Source organism: Achroia grisella, unplaced genomic scaffold, assembly GCF_030625045.1.
Source record: "Achroia grisella isolate CSIRO2021 unplaced genomic scaffold, CSIRO_AGI_Agris_v1 utg241, whole genome shotgun sequence".
In the NCBI taxonomy this organism is placed as follows: Eukaryota; Metazoa; Arthropoda; class Insecta; order Lepidoptera; family Pyralidae; genus Achroia; species Achroia grisella.
Genome location: NW_026712734.1, coordinates 1,320,872 through 1,346,210, shown reverse-complemented (window position 1 = coordinate 1,346,210; position 25,339 = coordinate 1,320,872). Strand labels below are relative to the sequence as shown.

Genomic DNA, 25,339 nt, shown 5'->3' with positions numbered 1-25,339 from the left:
GATTTGATTTCGTATTTTTACAGTCGGTAGTTTACAGTCTGTAACTACAATATATGGACTAGGCGAATAGGTACCTATAAGTTAAGAAAACATTTTTTTATAAAAATACAAAATATATTTTCATTTATTCTATTAACTATGTACATATGACAGATTAACAACTTTCTGTAAAATATTTTATAAAGAAAATGTAGGTATACAGGGTGATCGATCATTTGAAGAACATTTTCTTTACTTTCATGAATAATATAATGAATGTCATTCATATGATCAGAAATATTATATTTAGAAGCTCAGTATCTCTATATGAGGATTACGCTTATATGTAATATTTTATGTTACGGAAAGTCATACGATTCCCACGGGATGATCATAAAACAATTTACTGAAATGAATGAGACAGGACCTGCGAAGTGAAGTACGATCTATTAGTTCCATAATACAATAAACTTTTAATAAAATATAGATTGTTATTTTATAATAAAATTTTTATTATAAAATAACAATCTATTTTAAATGTTTTTTGTTATTACTATATTAATAGTTTATTTTTTTACGTTTTTTTATATAACTAGAACGGCATATAACTAGAATGCAAATAGCAACCGTCGCCGTCGCAATATATAATACATGAACAACAACACTATTATCAATGATATAATTAATTATTTACATCTTCATCACCGCTGGTTGTCCAATCGAAGCATTTATTTTAGTTCAGGAACCATTCATCATCATCATTCGCTTCCGGCATAGACTTTTTGTGACACTGTCTGCGTCCCTTTGCACAAGATCACAGTCGATATTCTATTTTACAATCAATTGCCGATTCTTCGGACTTACCGGTTCGCTTCGGTCACATCCGGTCTTTTTGGGTTTTCTTCAGATATCTTTATAATGGACTTCATATATTGCTGAGGAATTTAGTGCTTTATAACAGGACTTGATATTGTATGTACATATAATAATAATTTTATTAATATTAGACATATATTTTTGATGCATTGTCTAAATGAATAAAAAATATTTAAAAATAGCGTTCTCTGGAATTTATTTAAAATTTTAAAATATTTTCCTTTTTTTACATTGTAAAAATGTTTTATCGTTTCCTTGACTATAATCAAACAAACATGAATGTATATAATTTTTTGTATATTTTAATATAGGAAAGAAAATTAAAATAATAATCCTCTGGTTTAATAAATATGTGTAGTCTAATAAGTATAACCCTGTGGTAACTGCAACTAGTTGGAAATAAATTACTAATTAATACGAATACTCTAAACAAATTTATTAGTTCACTGTGTATTTTATACAAATCACGATCAAATAATATATATATGTTATTAAAGTTGAATTTTCACGCGAGTGCGTATAATCTGGTCATATTTCACGGGGACTAAATCCCTCGATGAAACAGGGCATTTCCCGGACATATCGCTTTGATTTATGGACTTGTTAAGTACCCCTTAAAACTATAGCGAAAGAAAGTCAATATCCTGCTTTGGATATAGATACAGCACGTATGTACATACAGATAATATCAAAAGCAGAATAATAGGTATTACTCATATTTAGCCAATATCGTTATAAATAAGGTGAATGTCTGTAGTATTACACATAACACATTTTTTATATCACAGATAACACATTTTTATATTTTAATTAGTATATCAATTTATTTAAACATTATAGACAGCAATAAAATATTGAGTATTAATTACTCAATTATCAACTTCAACAAGGAATCGAATTTCAATGGACTATATTTTTTTGGAGTTAAAATAGATACATGATATTTACGTTAATACTTTTGAGTGTTTTAATAACTATTTAACATGATTTATATACGCACTATACGTATTTCAGATTCTACAATCTACAGTATAGGCGTAATTGTTAATCAAACAAATTTCTATTTATCTGAAATATTAAGAGAGACTAGTGTTAATCTTTGAATATAGAGCAGAGGACTACCATATCTAGTAATATACCATGTCAGGTCGACCTCCATTTGGTTCTCACTGGAAATCATCGTCGTTAATTCCCGGTATATTCACCACGATAGTTTAACCAACCTGTCCTCATCATCATTCTCTAAAATTGTCTCACCAGTGTATACCGTTAGAGCAGGCGGATGAATGATTCCAATATTATATATTTAAAACAAATCCGGAATATATGTCTATTGTATAGTTTTACTTATTGCACACACCAATTAAATTTCCTACAAAACGCTGACAAATTACATCTAATACCAAACTGATTAAACGCTGGATAAGTGTGAAAAGCACTCTAAAAGTTTCATTTAGTCGAATTCAGCTGACACATACGGATGTGCGGCGCAATACTGAACCGAATACATTACAGGCGGAACGCAATTTGTCCGGGCCCTACAATTTATGTCTACAACCCACTTTATGCAAAGGAAGTGACGAAAAAAGGGACAAAAGTTTCTCGTTTCACTTAATGAATACATACGATCTGCCTTGTTATTAGAATAAAGCTTCACACTATGAAGATGTAAATTTAATCAGATGCTTAAACTTTAAGTATAAAAGCTATCATAAGTTTAAATTAAAGTATCTACGGGTATATAGTGGAAACTCGTTAAAATGGAGAACAAGGTTGCCAAGCAGCTTATAACTCAATTCACTGTTATGTACAGTATATTGAAATTCTGATATTAATTATTGAACTTTGTAATTACCTACAGTTACAAGTTTCAATAGATATTATTTTCGTTGATTAAGTATAACATATTATACAAAGCAAATTAATTAAAAATTGTTTGAATATATGTCGTTTGATATATATTCTCATTCCCTACCAAATTAAAATTAGGGAAAATGTTAAAGAAGTCTGTTTCAACTTCAAAATTTTGTTTTTATTATATATATCTACAAATTATTTTTTTATTTCAGACAATTCATCAAAAATTAATAATATTGCTTTGAAAAATTGGGTGTATAAAAAAAATATATTTTTTGCTATGATGTGTGAAGCCAAAAGATAGATTTCAAGAAAGCCGAAAGTTATCTGAAGACATGTTAGGTTTCAAGTAGCGAACGCTTCTGAAGACAAAAGAAACTTTCTTTATGGAACTTGTATTAGAAGAAATAGAAAGGAACGCAGTTTCAACTGTCATACAAAGAAATAAGTTTACGCATTCATGAAACAATAAAGGACCGCAGTCTGACAAAGAGATATTATAATATCACGCGGTATCTAGACAAAAACTCCGAATTGTACGCCAAAAATATACGATTTCCGGCATTTGTGTCTTTCATTTCTGCCACTGTAATATAATTATTAATATTGCCAAAAATGAATGTGTTAAATTCTGAATTGATTTAGATAAATGTCCATCATTTAAAGATTAAAACTAAAATATAGATATCATTACTTAGAACTTTTACATTTCCAAGCGAATATTTTCATATTATACTACTTCCATGAAACTCAGACTGACGGAGGGATTTTTGGTTTTGCTATTTCGTGCCGAATTATTCGTATCAAGCGGTCATTACTGCGATATATCTGGTAATTATCGCCTTCAGTTTTCAGTTTGAATATGAAATGAAAACAGTATTACAAATCAGTTGAATTCAAAAGTAGTTGCGCGTCCCGTAAGTAATACAACTGTTTATTTTGGATATAACAACCGAAAGTCAAACATTAATACTATGATGTACAAACCGTATCATGTCCGAAGATAAACAGTTAAAACGCCCATAAATAACTAGAAGCGATTAACAAACCGATGCCTGGTACAGGGGACCGTAATATATTCACTAACTGATCCCAATTTGTCGGACCTAACGCAATATTGGAGCTAGCCCCATGACTATAAGTTCACATATCTATGTTGTATAATGCTTTTAAATCCGTGCGGCCTTAGTTTTGGGTTACTGAATAGGATAATGAAAAATGAGATGTTTTAAAAATAAATATGTGCTTATTTTTTCCCATTGTAATATCTAAACACTATGAGTGCGTAGGTACTAGTTGCATACGACGTAGTGTTGATAGTTAATAAAGATATTAGCGTTTTGTGACGATGACTTCTATATATTTTACACTTATATATTAAATATTTTGACATTGAATACACATTTAATTATATATTTTAATTTAAAATTGTATATGCCAATAATAAGTTAAACAATGTCTTGTTAACAGATAATTTATGAGGGCACTGTTTGTTTCCCTAATTAAAACGAACCGGTCCTCAAAATGTCATTTGAAAGTTTGTACAGGCCTCCCGTTATGAATTGTGATAATGTGTTATGGCAACACTATTAAAATGCTGTTTGTATAATCCGCAATTACGCTAGTGGACAAACATGGTGTTTATTTGTCTCTAGCTTTTAGACTAAAGGCGAAGTAGATTTAAATATGTCATATTTAGGAAGATATTCTTGCGTTAATCTGAATACAATATGAACATCGTTCGTTTTACGTATCGTCAAGACTAAGGAAAAACGATATTACAATATATTGATGCAGTATCCTTCCATTCGCTCTAGTAGCCTTTTTTTGTACCCATCCCATTATCGGTTACTTTTTATATAATCTGTAAGTAATGTCACATGTTGTTCTGAAACACTCGGTTATTAATGAAATTAATATATACTATATATTAATTCAATCCAAATATGTACATTATATACATATCATATATTTAACAGGTCATCTGCGTTAGTACCCTAGTCTCACCTATTTCAGCAACCAAGCAGCATGCTTTGTTTCGGTTATAGGGTGAGATTAGGTAGTGAAATTAGAGGATAAGAGACATTATGTCTTAGTCCTCTGGAATGATTGACATTCCAGAGATGGCTAATATCATGGCTAATATCACGGGCCACACATGATAATCCGATGTCTGTAGTGATGTTATATATTCTATGACAGAAGGGAGAACATTTTGTGTTCAAGTATATATGCGACGGTTACTTATCAGAGATAGCTTGGTTACCACGCACATCACATAAAACATCACAATATATAGCAACTTCTATAAATATATAGGCAATAGTTAGTTCCGAAGTATTTATGACAGGAATAAACCACAATTTAATAAGCGAAGTAATATAGGCCTATTCTAAAGTTTGATTGAAATTGAAACTTAGTAAGACAACTTAAATATCAATTATATAAATGTGATGACATCAAGCAGGCATTTGGGTGATTGTTATACGACCACCTGTTATTAAAATGAACGACTTGAAACGTTTCTCATTGTAGCAAATTGAAATTGCTTGTGAATTAATTGAATAATTAATTAAAGAATTGTGCTATATAAAAACTCTGAAGTAATTATTATTTAAATAAAGGCACCCGTAAATCATAGTGCCTAATTTTGTAATATGTCAAATAAGGATTTTTATTATTTATTTTACTATTGTTTTTTTTTGTTTTATGGACATCTTTTCATTCTTATTTATTCATATACATTGAAATTATATCATGAATATTCTTTACATAAACTGATTTACATACTACTCAAATAAACTGGTTATCATTTTACATTTATTTTTTAAAAATTTATATACCGTAGATTGTTTTGTTTTTATTTCTGCATATAAAATTTCAATATTCCTGCGAGCTTAATGTCTGACTATAATTGGTATTAAGTTATTTTTAAAATTAGATTAGCTTCTCTAAACTTCTAGATATAATAAAATATTGTAGTGAATTACATCATACATATCATTAACAATTGGATACTCTATAAATGGTTTCGTCACCCTAAGTTTCTCGGTCATCATTAAAGCTTTGTGATTTTGGATTAGTGGCACAACTTTGCAAAGTCATAAAATGAACAGTCTTGTATACCACTATTATATCTATTGAAGTATGGTTACATCAAGTTTTACTGCTGTAAATTTTAGCACTTTGAACATGAATCCGTTACTCTGTCAATAACAATGACTCGATAACTGTAATAACATTGTTTTCATGTGTATACACGTATGTAATACATACAGGTATTGTATTTATATGTGGTCACATATAAATACAACAATATACAATATAACGGTAGTTATGATATTAATTAGAAATAAGAAAAGATAATATTGACATACTGGCTCATCTTCATACAAGGATTTTCAGTTGAATGGTATGGTAAAGCTGTTAAATTTCACAGGATAACAAGAATAATGACATCTTACTTCTCTGGAATGCAAAAACTGATATCACAGGCGTCACTTGATAAGGTAATGCTATAGTGTTGTTCATGTATATATATATATATAGTCAATTGCAACCACTTACTTTCAGGTAAGCCGTCAGCTTGTATGCGACATTCCAATTACATTAAAAATATTTTTCACCTACAAATTTTCGTATAACTAATTTTAGTGTGTAAATAATGAATATATATTAATTATAAATGAAGTACCTAATTTCAAGGGTAAGAAACACAAAAACACGTTAAAGTGGATTTAACTATACACCTCATAAAAAACCTTCATCAATTGGTACAACTGAGTATTACGTACTCTGTCGCACGGTTGAATAACTTCCGAAATGTACATGTAAAACCTCTATGAAGAATAGATTTATGATAAGGGTATTAGTAACATTCAAAAACTATGGTGACATGTTCAGCATTTGTTATTGTAAGTTCAGAGGTTCAGAACACTACGAGAGTGTCAGTTTTGATATAGGTATATTTGATTTAGAAACTTTGTTTCCTTTACTTTTACGTTAATGTGAAACTGTATTTTTATAGAAATAGCGGTCGATAAAGTGAGAGGTTTACACAGACATTACCTATGCGAAATCATTTATAAGAATAATTCTATTATAGTTAGATGTAAGGTAGTGAAAAATAAAACAGGAATAATTATGTACTGTATGTAGTGTAGTGGCTAAACTATTTCAAGATACAGATACAATTATTTTAATTACATTATATTTATGTAATCAAATTTATGAAGTATAGTATAATTTCTTTAACTTTATCCAATACAAATCTTAAATAAACACTTTGCAGACAATCTATTTAGTTTTTTATTTTGTATGTTCAGAAGACTATATATTTTTGAAAATAGAAAACCAATTGTAAGACTAATATAACAATATAATTAATTTCACTAACGATAATGTTGTTCTCTGTAGATTGATTCGATAAATTTCATTCGAATAAATTGACAAAGGCATTACGATCGCCGTCCAAATATAGAGAAATTAAGCAAAAATATTTATTTAAATATAACGTTACAAATATGCTAATTCTAAACCAAAGCCTGCTAGTAGATTTACAACCTGTACATCTTACATCTCAAGGGAATAAAAATAAAGTACCTTTATATAGGAGATGTCTCTTAAAATTTCACCCGGTAGGTACAATTCCGAAATTCGGGTTATCCAGGTCGCAGCCGGCCGTCGGCAGCCGTGCGTGTCGCGGACGTTACCCGGGCGGCAGGTAATCCAAATCATCAGTCCCACCACAATGAGATGGAAGCTTTTAGCGGAATTAAAACATTCAACTGCGACCCCATGTTTTACTGGTAATGGATGCATGAGATCATTACTTGCATTTCCGAACACCTGCTCTTTGTACTTAATTACTAGTTAATAATAGTTCTCCATACGTTGTCTAGTTCTCATAGCACAAGCTCTACTTAGTTTGAGACTAGATTAAGTAACCTAAATTTCGAAGCGTCACAGAAAATACGTATAACATAATTAATTTATTTCTTCTATGTGAAATATAATTGATAACGTTTATTCTATAATATTATTATTATTTATTTATTATAATATGGAAATATATACGTAGTTACAATTTTAATATTAACGCGAAGCTTCATTGTTTATTTTAATGCGCATTTAAGTAATAATCCATTACAAACACATTGCAAAGATGTCTCCGTCGAAGTTGTTAACTTAATGAGAAATATTTAGCATAATCACCTCATCTCGTGCAGAGCGTTTGTGGCTCTAGAACTGTGGCGCTTTTCTTAAATTAACAATTTGCTCACTTAGTATGTGTAATTCCTAGGTTTGTTTTTTATTTCACTAGAAAATTGTAAAAGCGTTAGTGTGATACTCAGAACTAAGTTTCATGTTGGATATTGACAGTGTATTATGGTTGTATTTAATAATAATATAACTTTTTAAATAAATATAGATGTACAACATGACAGGGATGGTTATGTTGTACCTATATTTAGACAAATTTGATAAACAACGCAATCCCCGCGAGTAAAAAGTAATATTTTATCACATAATTCTATTACATTGTATTCCGAATTGAAATATTTTCAAACAGATTGTATATATTTTTGTACTGATGGATGTGCAATGAAAACTCCCTGTAGTCTAATTTGAAATAAATGTATTATCATTCGCGAATTCGATTTTGAATGCGGCAATTCCCAGTTCGTTGCATTCGTATTCCCCATTTTGTGTGATCTGTAAACATACACATCATAGATTAATTCAATGTTGCAACGTAATAAGTAGCCAGTTATGTTTAGACAATGTAATAATAAATGATCGGGCGGCATGTCTGCGTTTGACAGCTGTGAATCGAAAATCCAATATGTTTTGTACCCTTGCACCCTTTATACGTTATACGCTACATTATAAATGTTTGCACATATACGTACGTGTTGTGCAGAATAGTTTTTTTCTATAGGTATTTTGGAAATAAATATTTCCCTTGCCTAACTGACGTACGTATCCAATACTGTGCCTATTTACCTTATTATAATTAGACTCGTGCATACATTGAATTGAAAAACCATTACATTTTACTTAGAATTCAATACTGTATACATTTATACACACTTGGACACGCATTAATTAAATTTGAATTGACATTTTCACTACCTATCTCTGCACTTAGAAATTTTAATACATAAATTATATAGATGTATCATTTTAGTAAATAAATCTGACCGTTTGGGTTTTAAATCGTGTACATATATTGTTACATTCTAAAAAAATGTTTTATATAAAAGGATGAGTAGAATTTTTACATAGATTCGGCGCAATCTGTGTAGTGCAGTAGGAATTAATGAAAAGGAAGTGGCTACGTTTGCCAAGAAAATGTAATGTGATTTGGCAGCGGTTTAATTATATTGTAGATACCTGAATATCTAATTTAAAAAACTGTTAGTATATATAGTTACAGACGCTTATAGTCTTTTTTTGTACATTTTTGGGCCTTGTTTACTTCTTTCTATCGTAAGGGTCATCTGTCTTTACAATCGAAAATAGAATTGAAATTCAATATATTCTCATATCCTAAAATTAGAAGCAAGTTAGTCTTGAATTTATAATAATATAAAATATAGACATTATATTAAAAAAATATTAATAAACATTTAATAAAATTTGGTGATTGTAAGAAAATTACGAAGATTTCCTCAATTGGTCAAAATCTATCTCAATATAGAAGATAATAGCGTTTATCAGAAAGCAAAGTAAGGAACTATTATCTAGACTAATGGACCTCTGTCGCTAGTGGTAAATAAAATGGAAGCGTGTATCCCATTATCTTAATTTCCCATGGGAATTTCCATAGCTTATTACATACCTACTGTCTAAAATTTTAAGTTTCTAAATGTAATGTTTTTTTGTAATTCAATTTACATTAACTCACATACTATACTATAAGGTTTCCGTTTCATATATTTGTTTCTATTTTTAATAAAGGGTATGGCATAATATTATATTTAAAATATCCTATTGCGTAACATAAAAGCTCTAATGAAATATACTTCATTGCAGGTATTCCACACCTTGGTGAACAAGGAGTGTTATTGCTGTGGGAAAAATAGTTTATAGTGAGTATTTAGTTAATTTTAAAATATGTTTAATTATAGCTATAGAGTACGAATACAATTTCTCGGCACTCTTTTATCCTTATAGTAATTAGTAATTGTAAATGTTGTCTTGGAGAAGAAAGTATAAATATATTTATATGAGAGATATGCGAAAAAAGAAACTTTGTCAAGCAACCAGGGTGGACTTCATCTTATTCTAGTAATGGAACGGTAATGAGTTGTCCAAATCACGATGAAATTAATAGTTTTCTCATTCAAAGACAACTTTTTACACATTACCTATATAAACGAGATTTTTATCATGATAATATTATTAAATAACATATTAATCGGCAGACTATACTGTTTATCATCTTGAAATAAATAAATGCTATTATTGAAGTATAAATGATAAATGCCCACTTAAAATGATACATATGTTCATAGTTTCGAGTCGTATATTTTTAACACTATTACATCACATAAAATATAAATTCTTTGTCATAACCTCTCTAAAAATTGAAACAAGAATTTTAATGCTTTTATTTCAATACCAGGAGTAAGTGTGTATTTTTATAGGCCGAGTTTTAAGTAATTAAACCTTGTATTATCCCGTCTGTAGTCAGTTGTTGAAATTAAAATTGATTGTTTCGTTTTTTAAAATGTTATTTAATTTATGTATACAATATTTCTACCTATATTATTAAAATTACGGAAGCTTAACGTGATTGATTAACATTTTGCGATGATTAATGAGAGTCATAATCTTAAAAGTATTGTTGTTAATTAATAAAGATAAATTTATTAAGGCACAATCATATACAGGTCTTAAATCATTTCATAAATAATTTGTGATTGTATGAGCCTGGAAACTGAACTGGGTACGAAGCCTGTATCTCTGCTATGCTATGCTATTACGGAGCATTTCAAAGAATTTTACATAGGTAATTTTTTTTCTAAGACTGTTGACCGCACTTAGCCTTTGCAGTTTCACTGAACGAACTCTAAAACTGCGAAAGAACTTATGGAGCAGCTGAAGGCCAACTCCTGCCTGACGGATAATCTTCAATCTAAGGGTTCATCTAGGGGGTTCCTCCGAACTTTCCAGGACGCTAGTTATCTGTGGATTTGGTGTAGACCAGAGCTCACACCTCTGTTTTATTGGGTATTTATAATACATTTAAAACAATATATATAAATAAAAGGTAAAAGAAACTTACCTTACTTACTTAATACTTACTTAAGATATGTAATCTTTAATATCCATGTGAATTTATTAAATATTAAAACATTATTTCTTTCTTAGTTTAGTTTAGTTACCACTTCTAATAATATAATAAATACTTAATTTTATGTAAAAGCTGTGTACAAACAGACACTGCTTGCAATATAGTAAAGTAAAATAAAATATATTGATAATAAATATTGTATAAGTCATGTATTTTCTTTTATTCAATTTTATTGTCCAGTAATGGATCAAAAATTTATATCAACGGATTACCTGACTATCAGACCTTTTAAAAACAATCACTTAAGCCGATTTACAATTGACAAAAATATCGCACTCATCATTTTATACCCATTTAAATGGAATTGATATTTTACTCTTATTTTTTAATGCATATAGAAATAGATTTTAAATTCATATTTTCTTGCAGTTCAGCACAAGAAATATGGCCAAAGCAAGTAATGCGCAACTTTGTAATCTAAAATCATGAGACCATAAACGTCATGCTTTATAGTTTTCTGCTTCTAATTGAGATAACATTAAAATTGAAATGTAATAAAGTATAAAAAGATATATTGTTTAATATGTATACAGATTGCAGAAGTCTATGTCTATGTAACCCTAAAAAGAAAGAGGTTCTATATTATTTTTTTCTCTTCTGCGTAAGATGTTTACATAATATATCTACATTGTGTTATAGGGTTTACTAACGTGTTTGTATCATAAGAATTTCGTTAAGATATGAAAGATTGTAATGTAATCTTTTGGAATAATATGTAATTAAGAAATCGTTGTATGTCAATAATTATATAAAAAAAGCTGTTGTCTATATATCATAATATATCACTTTTACATATAAATGTGTATTCTAGCAATCTTATTGTATTATGTAATATAAAAATTTATATTAAATATCAGGTGGTATGATAGGAAAGTATTGTATGGTGGAACGATTCAGAACATAAGTCTATTCACAATAGTAAGTCTATTGTGAATAGACTATAGATAATAAGACAATACATAAACAGTCATATTAAATAGAACATAAGACACATAAAGATATAAATATGAAAAATTAGTTAGTCTAGTTAATTATTTTTTACTTGAGTTACACATGAATTAACTCAATGAAATTTTAAAATCGCACGTTGTAAAAACGAATTTAATGGCTAGTCAGGCAAAAATAGTAGATAGAACAAAAGGGGAGTTGGAAAGTATTTTGAGCACGTTCATCTCCGTGGCCCTGGGGTGCGCACAGTGGCGACTTTTAATTAATTTCAAAAAATAAAAACCTAATCACAGTCGAAACTAAAATGCTGTTCGCAGAAGTTCGAAAACTTATTTTATAACAAATCAGAAAGTACAATTAAAATCATTTCATCCTAATATTATCAATTTGAAATTGTACGATATGTCATTTTATATATTTGTTACTTTTTCATGACAAAGCGGCTAAACTGACCTTAATGAAAGACACGAAGATAGATCGTATTACGGATAGGTGCTAGATTGTACTTAAAAACAGACGATGACACGGATAGCAGTTAGTGTATATAATAATATGTTGCTGGTCCTATTTTAATTATTAACTGTAATAGATATTAGAACTTATATACAAGAATATGTGTGATAAACAGAAAGTAACTTTGGCGTAAATATAAAGTTTCTGTGGTAATTAACCAAGGAAGAAGTTATCACGCGCAAGCCACACACCAAATCAAATATTTGAGGCTTCAGTCTAATCTATCCTTGCAACAAGTTTCCTTAGTGTTAATTAGAGAACAAGATTGAATTACACGAACACTCTTCATTAAGTTAATGAAATAAGAAAGCTTTTATCAAACCGGTCATTTAAATAGTAAATTAAGAAAATAGCTATAACGGTCTTCCTCGCAGACGGTCTCGTCAACGCGTCACCCCAATTTGTATCTAACTTAATTTTGTAGTATTTGGAGCTAAAATTTTAATTAAATTAATGTTGTTGTGTTCTATCTACAATTTTACTTTAATGGTCCTCTTTATTCATTCTCTAGTGGCCAGCAAAACTTTATTAATAACTCCCTAAATTATTTTAACATATATGAGTAGCGCAATGAATTAATATATATATATATATATGAGTATATTAATATAAGACGTGTATACCGTACATTTTGTGCCTTCAATTTTTGTACAAGACTACCCTAAACTTAGATAGACTTTGGATGATTCTTTTTATAATGTGCTCACAAGCTTCCTTATATAAAGGAGGTACACACAACCACAATATCTTCAAGATTTAATTATATTATGTTTACTTTTATTTTAGAACTCGAGTTGTATTTTATTGCTTGTCAATAACAGAGAAGGTATTTCGAAAGCTTGTTTCTATGTAATTTAAATGTATTACTAAAAATAATATTTATAATTAATTATTCATTTAGTATTTTAGATAGTGTAGAAACGAAATTTTACTCTTTATATTTATTTAGTCAGCGGCAGTGCATTTTATCATCCCTGTCTGTAGTTTGTCCAGCCTGTACATATACGTAGTAGATACGGGTGTATCTTGTCGGTTGGTATCAAATAAATGAGTTCGTTCGGTTTGATTCATGTGAATGGGGATCAGGAAATACCCGGCAACAAATAAAACGGTTCAAACTATTGAACTACGTGGGGTGGTTACCTCGATTTGGTACCTATTCGTTGTGTACAGTCGCATAAAGGCATTTCAATAACATTTTTTATTTCACCAATATACGATGTACCTATTTCATAACTTTCTGAAGTCTAAAATAATTGGAATTACGTAGAAAAAGACAGGCTTAAGCAATTACTCTATTGTCAATATTTCACGTAGCCATTGTTTGATAATTTAAGCAATAAAAAATTATATAGCCGACTCATGCTCTATTAAACTTGACAAAATTTAATTACACTACCGGTTTCGTATTTCGAAAGATAAATAGGTACGAAATTCTTGAAAGATTTGTTTTATTTATCTTGACTTCTCCTAACTTTGTTTGATGAAATGAATGAGGCGAGGGTGAGGAGTTTTGATAAAATTCCAAGCAAATAAAAAAGATAATTTTCTGTTAACCTTAGCTAAAAATACGAGCGTATTAATTCGTCAGTATAATTTTATATTTTTAATATACCTACTATTGAATTGGATTTAGGAGTTCCTTTTAAACACTAACCCTTAAATTTCATTAGTTTTGGTGTCCAAATTTTGTGATGTTACATGTAAATTAGCGTTTATCTCAGGGTCTGTCTATTTATTTGTTGTTTTTGAAATTTTTCCAGTTTTTACAGATTAACAGTGGTGGTGACAGATTAATATCACAATTATATCACGGCTCCTCTTAGTCTTCACTATATTGTAAAAGTCGATTAAGTAGATAAAGCACAAATATAACGATGTTATAGGAAACCATATAGTAATATCTATCGGGGCATATATTCCCAAATACAAAAATAGTAAATCAACAAAACTCGCTCAATTAAGAGCAGCATTCGTCTATAGTGTAGCTAAAGGTACCACTCGTACACACCCAATAGAACATATCGCTATGCTGCTATACAACAACAGATAGGAGAGTCGTAGTTAATGGACGAACCACTCTTTACAAGTGCCTAGGTTATTTGGAAATAAAATGGGCGTACGTATGCGGGAGAAAAAAAAATAGTAGTTCTGTAGGGCCTCTTCCGTTTTTCCTTATATCTGAACATCATTTTCCATTTAATTATGTTTTTGATGGAAAGAAAAATTCTATAAGCGTGTAGTACTAAAACGTAGCCCTTGTTATAAAGTTAGACACCTCAGCGGTTACGAGTGTTTCCAACTGACAAGGGCTGAAGGTTCATGTTGATTAACGATAATAAATTTTACACTTTCGTACATTTAGTCTACTAATAGGCACTTTAGAAGAGTTATGACAAAATAGATATAAATTTTATTAGCTATTTGAGTTGTAAACTTGAAAGTTTCTTTGTAATTTTCAGTATGAGTCTAAATAATTACGAGTATTGCAATTGAGACAAGTGATTATTCATTCAGTCAGTTATTATAGAATTTTCTTTGTATAATTGGAATGACTAACGAGCTGACGGCTCATCTGATGTTAAATAGTAACCTTCGCCTATATATTTAAACAACACTACGGACATCATATTAACATATAAGTTGCCCTACCACTCGTGTGTACCTTTCTGGTTGACTATTTGCCATGTATTTTGTCGTGTAGTTTCACTACCTTTTCTCACCCTTCAAGCGAAACACTGCTTACAAAGTAATCTCCTTGGCAGTTGAAAAAGATAGACAGAGGTACTCATGCAGACAACAAAGTACAAAAGTGTACCTCAGAAATGTTATTTGAGTGTAAGACTCTAGTTGTATGATCGCAATATTAATGTTTGAGCAGTTAAAATGTTAATACGTACTGACATAGGGGCCTGTAAATAATAACTGCTACGCCCACTTTATTATATTTCCAAGTCAAGAACAAAGAGCAATTTCATCACTATTCTAAAACGGCTTAAATACGAACCGGGATACATACATACATATATTAGTTGAATGTCCTTTAGTTTTGGGTGTCCAATAAAGTTCGCCATTATTACAAGGTATTGTCCCTATGTTAATTTATTTTCTGCAATGGAACCACGAAGCGTTTGCTGTATTTTCGTAGACACTGGAAATATAGGTACGCGAAGAGATACATATATTTATTTTGTGAATTGTCTGGAAATTAACTAACAACGTCCATCGTTTTCTATAACGATGGCGCTATATAAGTGAATAATATTTTTTAATCAAAATGAGATTTATCTAGGGGAGACACAAGCTACATATTATACAATAATTTAATAAGCAAATAGTTATCAAAGTTCTAAATTATTACAATTACGTTATGTTCATATATTGTGACTATAGTTGTTTTTTTTTACAAAATTGCCTATTAATAAAGTAAATCGCCAATCTTTTGTTTTTTCTTAGTTTATAAAAAGTAATTCAAATAATTATATTTAAGTTTTCTATTGTACAATCATTACAAATGCTTTGTATATAGGCATCCCTATTTTACTGTAACTGTAAATTATTACTTTTAACGCAATACATTATGAACTTTATATATTTTATATTCGAAGATTACTACAATAGCAGCATAATGTACTGTTATTTAATTTATAACGGTCACGTTGATGAGTCGTCAGGGGACTGAATTTATTTGATTATGTCTTAGGGGAATAATGTTCCCTCGTCAAGCAGGGACGATGTACACAAGCGTACATAATAAGAGGCCGTGTTTATCAGGGAAAACGTTGTAATAGATGTGGGCAACATTTAATTTTTTTATTCATCTACAAAAGTACGAGTGTCATACTATGTAAATGGGACATGTCAAAACAAGTTCAAAACATTTTCGATTAAATCGTGCCAAACAAACAGTCGTCCGCGCTCGTTTAACTTTGGACCACAAAGTAATACAGTTTCGGACAAAATCGAGCCTCAGCACCGCGGCCAACACCACGGGAACCGACGGGGTTATTGCACACTGCGACACTAGCGACACCTGTGTGTGACACCGCAGTTTCCACTCATCACGTTTCCATACACAAGCACACCCTGCACACGATGGATGTGCACGTTGCGTTGAATATTTTCTACGAGACATTTGACATTGTAATTTGGTTGGGGTGCGGAGATTAATCATGCTCCTGTGTGCGTAGATTGCGGATTACGATGTAATATGCTCGGATTTGACAGAAGAGAAACCATTATTTTGGTAATTGCATTTATATTAAATGGTAGGTATATGAATTAATTTCACATACATAGTGTTCAATTTGTAGATATTTAATGTTTAAATAACAGTTCAATTGGAGTGCCACGGAATTGACTACAATTACTTAGGTAACTCGTATTCTTCAATCACATTTAATGTCTATACATACAATATAAATATAATATATTTAAAAGTTCGAGAATCTAATCAGGTTGGGGGTCCTAGTTACTGTATCTTTTTCTAGTATATTTTAACATGTCTTTGACATATTATTGGAAATCTCAATGTGAGCATGTTTTTCGGTGGCTATGACACGTAATCATTATATTCACCTTATCTTTCTCAAACACCAGAAACATTATTATACTAAAAAGAGAATCTGGGTAGTATTTGCTATTAATTACCCTCATAAATTAATTATCTGAAGAGCACGCAAATAGATAACGTTTAATTTTTTAAAATGTTTTGACATAATATTAATAATATCATTTAAGACGTGGCTATTAATATACTGAATGTTATCAAATATTATCCTGTCAGAAAAACACACGTTATATCTATAAAAGATTATGAAAAATAATTTATTTCTAAGTAACTTAATTATAATGTTATATAGGTATAATTTATCTTACAAGTTTATATATAAAATCAAATATGTACCAATACAGAGTAAGATATAAACGATAAAACTTTGTACCTATTCTAAATATATGTTTGTGATTTCGTATGTTATTGCTTGAATAATTATGTAGAACAAAGAATACGTAACATGAAAACACAAGGAAAATAATGGGCATTCAATTAAAGCAATATCGAAGCAAACGTAACAAAATAGCTGGGTCCGCAATAACTGCTACGCTGAGTGGGTATTATTGCCAGTTATTAGGTCTGGCCAGTTTATCGCCTCCGAACACACTGAATTCTAAATAGGAATAGGGACTGTCATAGAACAGCAGCGACTACAGATTTGTTCGTGAATAAAAATTGTGAAGTCATTCGTCTATACTTGCTTAATTATATTTTTGTATATTGGTTTATGTAGTAAAAAGAAAATTATTTGAAACTTATTAAATCTAGAGCCTTAACGTAACTTGATGTCTAAACCCACTGGATGTCTATCTTCGTAAAGGTTTTCAGACACTTATTTTTCTTAAATAACCTAGTCACTTGTTGACGCAATTGTAACAGCGTCTGAATATCAAAAGCTTTTAAATAATATTATATAATTTGTATAAAATTATTTACTTAATATGATATCATAGATATTTATAAATCATAAAAGCCAAATATGGATTGTTAACCTAGAAGCTTGAACATTTGGACAAAAAAAATCTTTTAGTACCCTAAGAGAAAGTAACCATTGTACTGGAGTGCGACATTTAACTCTATATTCAATTCATTATAGTATTTTTTTATAAATTACTTTCATATGGATTTACGGTACTCACAGGGTACGGTACAACGATACACTCGCGCTTGGTTGCGTTTCTTAGTCTCAGGAGAGCTTGTACGAATGCGCATCCGATCTTAAAGATAAAGATAAATAATTGTTATTTTGTGTACTGTTATTGCGAGTTGCGACAGGGGAGTGTTGTATATGAGTAAAATGGTGTCTCTTTCCTTAGGGGGCTTAAGTAATTACGTTTACATGTATTGTTTCTCTATATTTTGTGTTTAATTCATCTATGGTTTATTGTGGTGTTTTATAATTATTATTTTCTGATCTATGCACATTAAGATATATTTAGATAATTTAATTACGGAAAATAATCTTATTTTAAAAAGATTATTTTTGTAACAAAACATATGTGTATTTTAAATATGGTATCCTTAACATTATTATTCTGCTGTAGAACATTAAAAAGATTTCATTATTGCTTTACACAGTATTTTTAGACAATCAATGTTAATTACCACATATACATATAAATACTAAGAAGCAGTAATAGACGTAAACTTATTATGTGTTGATTAATCAAAGCTAGCATTAGCCTCAATCAAAAGAAGCTTCTATTGATTGAGACTTCAGCATGTGCTGCACCCACAGACCCAAAGTTAACGTTTGAGCTTTGCGCTGAGTGGGCACGTGGCTACGCTTCCGATTTCCTTAATTGGTAAATCTTAACTGCGTCAGCTCTTTCCAATTACGCTGAGATTCTCTATGCAACCGTTCAGATGAGCGAAATTTAATGCATCGGTAGTCGCTACGTACGTAATACGATGGTATAACAGAGCGGGATGTTATTTAAACTAGTCAAAGCGATTAATAATGAAGTTTGTTAACTTCAATTGTTCTGTCGGTGCAATGTTATATGAGTATGAATTATTGATATCACTCAGTGATAGAGAATTGAAATAGAGGTTTGTTTATATTCTGATTATTTGCATGTTTCCGCCAATATATACATTAAGTAGACTACACAAATCTTTGTTGCGAACCACCAATGCCTCGAAACCGCGAACCTCGCCGTTTATTTTAAAAGAAATTGCAGGTATCCTCGTCTTCCGACCCATAATTACACATAATCATTATTCGCACTAATGTTTTACTAATGCTCTAAGAATTGTGGCGATTAAGAGGCTATAATCTTTCTCTAAAAAGAAGTTATATTTAAATTTGATTTATAGTTTAAACTATCAATAATAAAATTTATCTTCGGCTGTATCTTTTACCATAGATTGTGACCTTTATGCTACTATGTTTAAGGTATATTATGTACTAATCAACTGCAAGCTAGAAAAAAAACAGTTAATGTTAATATATTATGGGTTAGGTACATATCCAAGTCCGATTGTTGTCGTGATGAGTTCGATCTTGGATAGGCGTTACCGATTTTGGCTATTGATCGCGTAGGTAATTGAAACTGATCGAGTTGAGGATATTCCGATCACGTAGACGAGTTGTCCGGGAGGCGGGACGTGTTCGCTGCTACGATCCGATCTCGAATACTCAATACATTATCGTTATCATAAGCGCGAAATCAATTATGGACACGTGTTTGCTTATAACTTGTCGATAGTTCGTTTCCAATATCTTTCTGTTTTAACTTTTATATTCACACTATCTACATTGCACGGCTTTCTTACGTCAATTATGATAGATTATCAAACTTAGAATATAGTCTATATGTAAACTTTTGTATATTTAGAACATAATCAGTCTTAATGGTTTGAAATGAAATGTTTGGAGATAGTAAAACATTTTCAAAAATTTGAATAGTGTGAATATAAACTTACGACATACAATATACCCTCACAACCATCGCACATGGAGTAGTCAGAGGCATTGTCAACATTTGAACGTACCCATATCTCGCTCGGTATTATTTTATATATTATATCAATTTATATTTGACATTTTATGTGTCATTTCTTTTTATGAGAACTGAAAAATTGAAAAATGACAAGCAATATACCGAAATCGAACAGAACCAATCATTCAGATTTCTTTTTATTAGAATAGGAGAAAACAAAAAAATATCCATTATTTTCATTGTCATTTTTAGGAATATGTATATTAATTACGAGCGTCTCGTCTTGCCTTTGCCCGAGTGCTATAAATGTAGAGATTTATTTACATAAAAAAATTTAGCCTATATTACTCGCTGGTGTAATAAATAAAAAATCTGTAGCTTTGCAAAAACGATAGACGATTTTTTTATTCCATTGTTTATACACAAGAAATTAATTTTGTCCTGTTTGAAATATACTAGTAATAAAACTACATTCAAAACGATAATATTATAATGTAATAATTATACAATTCGAATATGGGACAATGCAAATAAGATACCAATTTAAACTGAACATGCATCTTAATCACTATTCAACCCACCATTCGTGTTTCTTGCATAATGAAAGTGTCTGTACACTGTTGTTTTTATAACGGCATGCCGCATGCCGTTATGATTAATTTATCTCGAGTAAATAAAAAGTGGGATGTTAAATAAAATAAAAAAAAATACCTTTTTTATATTTATTGACTATTTGGACTTTTAATGATTCTTGTAAGTAGTCTATATAAGCAAGGATGATGTATATAGTTGTAGTAGAAATATAATTTAGATCTAAAGACTCTATAAAAAACATAATTTCAAAACATTATTTTATCTGCCCTATTTTATTACTAAACATGTAAGGATTCTTCTCGATCTAAACGACTTAAATCAACCATAAATTTGCCTCAAAATGGGCCTCTCGAATAAGTTATCATCGGCAGTTAGGAAAGCGAATCCGCAAATTTTATCATTCGATAAGGGTTCGCTCTTCCAGATACAGTATCCTAACAAATGTTTGTCACAATACATCCACTTGTGTTATAAAGAATTCGTACAAGTGACGTTTTGTGTTAGGAATATCATAATTTTGTTTTTTTTAGTTTGTATTGAATAATTTTATCAAACCTATCGAGAAATATACATTAATATGAATTACTAGTTATTATCCGCAACTACGTCTCCGCAAACTTTCATCACCTTTTATAAATCGTCCTAGACTAATTTTTGGGATAAATGATGCCTTTTATTCGGTTTTCACTGTCAGAGAAATAAACGTCCTTTTGTTAAGTTACTTGATTTTACCAATAAACCTAATGTTTCTAGACTTTTTAGTTTCTTTATAGTCTGAAATTGAAATAGTATCTATTAAAATAATCAGATACTTATAATGTGTTTGTTTTTATTATTAAGAGTGTTGACTTAATTGTTTAAATTTCTTTAGTATATAAGTACTTAACCATAAGCCATTCAATATTATAATGATTATTTGATTTAACACCATTTTGTCTACTAGAGATAAGAATTTTCAGCATTACCTATTTATACTTAAATATATATGATAGTTAGTTGTTTTCTCAATTTAAGTATTAAATAAGATCAAACTTAACCACGGAAAATTTATTTGTGGTTTGTAACTTAATTAGTAAAGACTTAAACCATGTAAATTAGTTACATACAAACCTACACATAATCGTATAATGAATTACAATAGCAATATGAATGAACACTAAGTCGTGTCAAGGTACTTGTGTGGGGTGAATGAAAATGAAATTCAATAATCCTAAATATTATTGTATACTCATACTTCGCGTAACGTTAGATCTAACGCGTCACTTAGTTGAAATTATAGACATGTAGTAGGAATCGACAAGAAATTACATTTAGCTTAAAAGAATTTGAATCCAGCTTTTTAGTTTAAAATATTTAATATATAAATATATATATTTGAACAGGTTATAACATTATATTTTCATATACACACTGGTATAAGTTTGAAATACAAAATTCTTCTTCTTAAACCACAAAAATATTTTTTTTAAATATATGTAGTATGAACACATTTCAATGTTGTTTGTTAACGTGTAGTAAATACGTAATGTATTTTGGTGCAATATCGCTTTGGTAGGCGGAAAACATAATTTTATTGTTTATTATTTTAACATTGTAAAATGTTAAAGCCATAACTATTTTCATTGTAGTTATACGAATAAATTATGTATGTAGATGTAAATTTGGAGTAAAATGAAATCACATTCATGCTCAATTACTTTATATTATTGGAAAAACAAATGCTGATATCTTAATTATTACTTCTAATTATATTCTAATATATTCTAATTATACGAGCGGTTAATCAACGTCTTCCATTGTTTTTTTAGATAGACTCGTTACATTTACATAGGTAGGTATGGGACAGGTGGACAGACGAATAGACACACTTTTGAATTTAAAATATTATTAGAGATTTATAAATAGTCTTAGTTATTTATACAACAATAATATTATATTTAAGAAAAAAAGATAAGAAAGAAAGAAGAAGATTAAGAAAGTTAACTTAAACATTTTGACACTTTTAAATTAAATAAAAATAAAATTTACCTAATTACACTATCTCTTCTACGCAACGTGCAGGTGTAGTATTTATCGGTTGTACATGCAATTCTTTTATTAGTTTTGCTTACTTTTAACGCTCATTTACGTATAAAACTGTTATGTCGGAACCTTGTTATTTTTTACCTCACAAGCCATTATTTTATCGGATTTACGCCATTCTTAGGTATCTATTTTATTACAAGTTGTGTAGTAACTATTTTTATTAAGTTTCATAGAATGTTGTAAGTCGGCATCTATACGAGTCGGTACCTACACAATATGAAGCAATGCATTATGTGTCTCGAAACTTGCAATAGAGAATTTACATGAGAATATAAACTACCATATTTTATTACAAGTTGTCCGCCATTACAATTATCAAGAATCCCTTTCGTATGTGGAAATAAAGAAAGTTTTATTTTATAAAATTTACCATGATATTCGCATTTTAGTACTTTTTAAATATGCTGAATATTAATGTTTTGCATATATATTTGAAGTTTTCTTATCTACATTATTTCATGTTTCTTTCTTTTATTAGTATGCAAAGAATAATATGCAACATTTAAGATATTTTATAAGATTTTGTAATTCTATACTGTAGGTACAGAATTAAGTTGTATAGCTATTCAACATGTTATGTACATATTATTGTAACTGAACTGACAAGAAATATACTTTTAGGGGCAATTGTATTTGTTAATGTAAGTTTTTGGATTATCAATAGTTGTCAATTATTAAAAAAATAATATAAGGATAGCACTATATATTTAATGAAGCTTTATTGTGTCTTTTCATTAATCATGACAGCCCCGGTGGTCTAGCAGCTAAGCACATCGCCTTACTTCAAATGTTCGCGGGTTCAATTCCTCGCACGGTAGATACACACATTTGTATTCATGAGTATATTTGTATTGACCAAAAAAAGTATATAAGTATTTGTATCAGTTGTTTAGTACCCATAACACAAATTCTGTTTAGCTTGGGACTAAATGGCACTGTGTTAATTGTCCAGGGTTATTATTACTATAATTTTGACAAATAAATTTAATAAATTATTTAAGACATATAGATCTTTCTTTAGACAATATTAGAAAAAATAATTTCAAAGGTCTTATAACGCTCAAGTAAAACTCTTGCAGACGATCTTTGAGTCGAGAAGAAAAATATAAGAGGCCGTTGAGGGAAGAAATGTAGTAAAAAGAACTCTATAGTAGCTATTGCTTTGATTATTAATGTAACTTACTAAATTAATGTGGGCGTGCAGAGTTTTATACAGTAACAATTACCTACAGAATATGTGGTTTCTTTATATTAATGTACCTATATCATTGTATTTGGCTGTTATGTATGAATTACCCAAAGCCGTAAAGGTACTTAATAAAAAAAAAAGTTAGATATAATATATATATATATATAATTAGATAAATTATAGTATATCTATTTTTAATACTAACGACATGGGAGGGAACAATTATTAATAAGGAACAGTTTACCCCATTGATTATAAAGCTAGCGGCATGGTTAATTCCTGCTGAAACTGATCTGATTTCATGCTCAACCTATCATCCTCCACTGGTGATCCACCATCATATACTGCTAGCGCACGCAAGGAATTCCATTATAATGTTAAAAAAAACAAATCTACGTCCAATTAAGGTTACAGTTTCAATAGTATTTATTATTAGACGTATTAGTAGGTAGATATTTATTAGCTCAGTGACAGTAATACATTACTTAGCAATATTAATTTATATGGAACAGTTGTCGATATATGATTGAATGCGAGTATCGACTGATACGTCGTAATTTGTTTTGATACATCAGTGGCAGACGGTACTTGACAGCACTTCCGTGCAAACAGCATTTTCAACAATATCGCCATACACGACATTATATACTTATTGACAGATCAGCAACCGACAATCTGATTAATTGAGTTTCACAATGTATTATTTATTCGATTGTACTTACTGTATGCGTGTTTTTATTTTATAGTCAAATGGAAAGAAATCATTACAACGTACAGATGCCTTTGATACTTAAGTTAAGCTTTAGTTTCGTTCATGTAAAATTCAAATTAGTAGTAGTAATAAAAACACTACTGATTATAGACTCTCACTTGATTAGGAGTGCTTAATATATAAAGGGGTATATTGCGAATCATGAAATAAATAATTAAACGTTATTAATGTAAATATTTTAATAAATTATTTGTTTTAATTTATAATGATGCATTTGTACATATAATTATGGTAAGTATATTTTTGATTGGAGGGCGCCTATGTTGTTATTTATTTATAATGTCATAAAAGTAGCATTAATACGCACAGTTGAGCGGATGAAAGATGAAGACATTCTTTATACGTAGTCATACAATACATACATTTCCAAAGCTTTTTTCATTCCGTCATCATTAGCTTCTGCAAATCTTTGGCTGATATTAAAAAAGACAAAGAAAATCAGCGAAGAGAGTAAATTGAAACGTGAAATCAGTCTTTTAATGTGACTTATCAATTCTTGTAAACTTCACACGTATTCCAGTTTTCTCTGAAGACAACAATGTTTATGAGTATTAAATAGTTATTGTGTTGCATACCATGGTGTTACTGGTTTTGTGCCGGTGCTACAATTGAATGCTTACTTTCACTCGATCGATACGTATACAATTCTCAATCGAGATCATGG

The 25,339-nt window shown here is 29.8% G+C and overlaps 1 protein-coding gene across 2 annotated transcripts in view; it reads left to right on the top strand.

The window, feature by feature from the left end:
- LOC131842478 (uncharacterized) overlaps positions 1–25,339 on the top strand; it is a 157,011-nt gene that overhangs the window by 62,458 nt on the left and 69,214 nt on the right. For both annotated transcript variants that reach the window (XM_059191014.1, XM_059191012.1), the window contains exon 2: positions 9,751–9,806. The gene's annotated coding sequence lies outside the window, so the exon portion shown is untranslated. The remainder of the gene's footprint in view (positions 1–9,750; positions 9,807–25,339) is intronic.